Genomic DNA, 4,221 nt, shown 5'->3' on the forward strand with positions numbered 1-4,221 from the left:
TAGGTGGTTGTGAGCCACCATGTGGTTGCTGGAACTTGTAGACCAGGCTGGCCTCGAACTCACAGAGATCCACCTGCCTCTGCCTCCTGAGTGCTGGGATTAAAGGCGTGCGCCACCGCCCGGCTCCCAATTTTTTTTTAAGAGTTATTTATTTATACAGTATCCTGCCTGTAGGCCAGAAGAGGGCACCAGATCTCATTATAGGTGGTTATGAGCCACCATGCGGTTGCTGGGTATTGAACTCAGGACCTCTGGAAGAGCAGTCAGTGCTCTTAACCACTGAGCCATCTCTCAGCCCCCCAATTTTTTTAATTTAATGTATTTGAGTATTTTGCTTGCATGTAAGTCTGTACACTCCATGTGTGCCTTGTGTTTTCAGAAATTAGAAGAGGTGACTGATGCACTGGAACTAGAGTTATGACATGATGACCAACCATGTGGGTGCTAGGAATCAAACCCAGGTCCTCTGCAAGCACAGGTGGCTGAAGCATCTCTCCAGCTCCAGCTCCCTCCACCTTTTTTTTTTTTTTTTTTTTTTTTGGATTTTTGAGACAGTATTTCTCTGTAGCTTTTGGTTCCTGTCCTGGAACTAGCTCTTGTAGACCAGGCTGGCCTTGAACTCACAGAGACCTGCCTGCCTCTGCCTCCCTCCACCTTTTTGAAACATCTTTACTGAGACCAGAACTCACAAGTTTTTTTAGACCAGCTGGTCAGAGAAAGCCAGGAGTCCTTCCTCTGCCTTCCTAGAGCTGGAATTATGGACATGTTTAACCACACCTGCTTGCTTCCTTTCTTTTATTAATACATAGCCATTGTGCCCACTTAGTTATGTCTGAGCATCACATGTGTGATCATGCATGCCTGGTGCCCTTGGGGGCAGAAGAGAACATTGAATCTCCTAGGACTGGCACTAGAATTAGAGAAGTTTTGAGCTGCCATGCAGGTGCTAAGACTCAAACTTTGGAAGACAAACCAGTGTGCTCTTAACCATGGAGCCCTCCAGTCCTCATGTAATGGTCTGTCCTGTCCCTTTAAGAGACAAGCCCTGCATAACTGGATATCAACATGTAGAAAAATGAAAATAGACCCACATTTATCACCATGCACAAAACTCAAGTTCAAATGGATAAAAGACCTCAACATAAAGCCAGCCACACTGAACCTTATAGAAGAGAAAGTGGGAAGTACACTTGAACACATTGGCGCAGGGAACCACTTCCTAAATAGAACACCAGCAGCACAGACACTGAGAGAAACAATTAATAAATGGGACCTCCTGAAACTGAAAAGCTTCTGTAAAGCAAAGGACATGGTTAAGAAGACAAAACGACAGCCTACAGAATGGGAAAAGATCTTCACTAACCCCACATCAGACAGAGGTCTGATCTCCAAAATACACAAAGAACTCAAGAAATTGGACACCAAAAGATCACATAATCCAATAAAAAAAATGGAGTATAGACCTAAACAGAGAACTCTCAACAGAGGAATCTAAAATGGCTAAAAAACACTAAAGGAAATGTTCAACATCCTTAGTCATCAGAGAAATGCAAATCAAAACAACTCTGAGATTCCATCTTACACCTGTAAGAATGGCCAAGATCAAAAACACTGATGACAACTTATGCTGGAGAGTTGTGGGGAAAAGGGAACACTTCTGCATTGCTGGTGGGAATGCAAGATGGTACAACACCTTTGAATGTCAGTGTGGCAATTTCTCAGAAAATTAGGAAACAACCTTCTTCAAGACACAATAATACCACTTTTGGGTATATATCCAAAGGATGCTCATTCGTGCTACAAGGACATGTGTTCAACTATGTTCATAGCAGCTTTGCTTGTCATAGCCAGAACCTGGAAACAACCTAAATGTCCCTCAATCGAAGAATGGATAAAAGAAAAAAGTTGTACATTTACACAATGGAGTACTACACAGCAGAAAAAAATAACATCTTGAATTTTGTAGGAAAATGGATGGAACTAGAAAAAATTATTTTGAGTGAGGTAACCCAGACACAGAAAGACAATTATCACATGTACTCACTCATAGTTGATTTTTAAACATAAAGCAACAAAAGCCAACCTACAAACCACAATCCCAGAGAACTTAGACAACAATGTGGACACTAAGAGAGACTTACATAGATCTAATCTACATGGGAAGTAGAAAGTAGAATAAGACAAGATCTCCTGAGTAAATTGGGAGCATGGGGACCTTGGAGGAGAGGGGAGAGGCAGGGAGGAGAGCAGAGAAAAATGTAGAGCTCAATAAATATCAATAAAAAAAATAAATAAATAAAAATAAAGTAAAAGAGACAAGTCCTGCCCTCTCCTCCCCCACCTCCGAGGCAGGCATATTTTCCTTCTGCTTCAGGCCTGAGCTCTCTTCCTCTCCATCTCTCTCCTAAAGAGGTAGTAGCTGCTGCTTTGGTTTCTTTCCTCTCCCCCTCTTCGCTCTTTCTTCCTCCCTCCCTGTCTCTCTATCTCTCTCTGCCTCTCTCTGTTTTTTCCTCTTCTCCCCTTTTCCTTCCATAAACCACTAAATAAATATCCAACCTCTCTCTGCATGGCGTGACTATCTGTCTCTGTCTGGGACCAGCTGCCTTTGGAGACCAGTGGTGTGGTCCTGTGGCATGCCTATCTATCTTGGTTTCTCACCCACCATGCAGCTTCCTACCTAGGACCAGCTGGCACTCAGGGCCCGTCTGCCATCCGGGAGCTCCCTGCCTGGAACTGTCTGCCTGCATGGCCCACTGTGGTCTCAGGACCTGCTGTTCCCTGCAGCCTCTCAGGCATCTGCAGCATTTTACTTAAACCATTACACCTCACACCTGTTTTTTAGTCATGAATGCTGGGGATACAATTAGGTTTTTCTACATGTGCAGCGAGAACTTACCAACTGAACCATCTTCCTAGCCCACACTACACTTCAGAATTCTGCTTTGGCAACGTCTCACTTATAAGTACCAATTTCTCTTCCAATTTGCCTCATAATGAACAATCTCGAGGATGTTGACTGAGTGATAACTTAGCCTAGTAAACATGAAATCCTGGATTTAATTCCCAGAAGGAACAAGTAAAAGCCTATAATCCCAGCATTCTGGAGAGGAAGGCTGGAGGATCAGAAGTTTAAGGTCATCCTCAGATATATAAGGAGTTTAAGGCTGGCCTGGGCTACATGTCAGGTGTGGTGGTACATACCTAATACCAGTACTCAGGAAGCAAAGGCAGTGGGGGGTCTCTATGAGTTTGAGGCCAGCCGTGTCTACATAGTGGGTTCCAGGCCAGCCACGAGGTATGTAGAGAGGCCCTTGTTTGGTTGAAACCTCCAGCTTGCCACTGAGTGAATCTGACAGACCCATTTTTGTCTCTCCAAACCCCATCCACTCAGAAAAACCTCTGAACAAAGGGAAGGCACCAAAAAGCCCAGTTCTGACTTGTTGGCGTCTATGGCAGCTTCTCCCTTAAAGTTTCCAGCAGCTTATTTCCCAGCTAAAGCATCTAGCTTTTGACCACACTTGTGCACAAACCGGGCTTGTGGCAGACCCATCATCACCCCTTATCTATAAATTATATAATCTCCCCACTTTAGTTGGAGCATGTGGCTTCTCTGGCCTCAATCTCTGGGATTGGAGAACCCACCGGGAGTTGGTTTGCTCAAATAAACCTGTTACACTTTTCCAATTCGGCTTAATCTGGCTTATTGCATTGGCTGAGAAACCTGTTATCGGGGTACAGAGAAATTTATTACCACTATCTCAAAAAATAAAAACCTAATTAAAAAATAAGCACCCCTTATTTGGACCCAGCTGACTGGTTCTATTGTTGGTGATAAGTATCTCAATCATCACTCCCCACTGTGTGTGTCATGCATCATACTGATCCTATGACGACTTTGATGAAATTAATTTGATTCAGGCCAGGTGTGGTAGAGGATAACTTTAATCCCAGAACTCTGGAGGCAATGGCAAGGGGATCTCTCGGTTCAAGGTCAGCCTAGTTCAAAATGGCCAGAGCTACGTAGTGAGAACCTATACCAAAGCAAACAAAAAAAAAATGGGATTAGAAAAATTGGGATGGCCGGGCGGTGGTGGTGCACGCCTGTAATCCTGTAATCCCAGCATTTGGGAGGCAGAGGCAGGTGGATCTCTGTGAGTTCGAGGCCAGCCTGGTCTACAAAGGGAGTTCCAGGACAGGCTCCAAAGCTACAGAGAAACCCTG

This window comes from Microtus ochrogaster, chromosome 4 (assembly GCF_000317375.1).
Source record: "Microtus ochrogaster isolate Prairie Vole_2 chromosome 4, MicOch1.0, whole genome shotgun sequence".
Lineage (NCBI taxonomy): Eukaryota > Metazoa > Chordata > Mammalia > Rodentia > Cricetidae > Microtus > Microtus ochrogaster.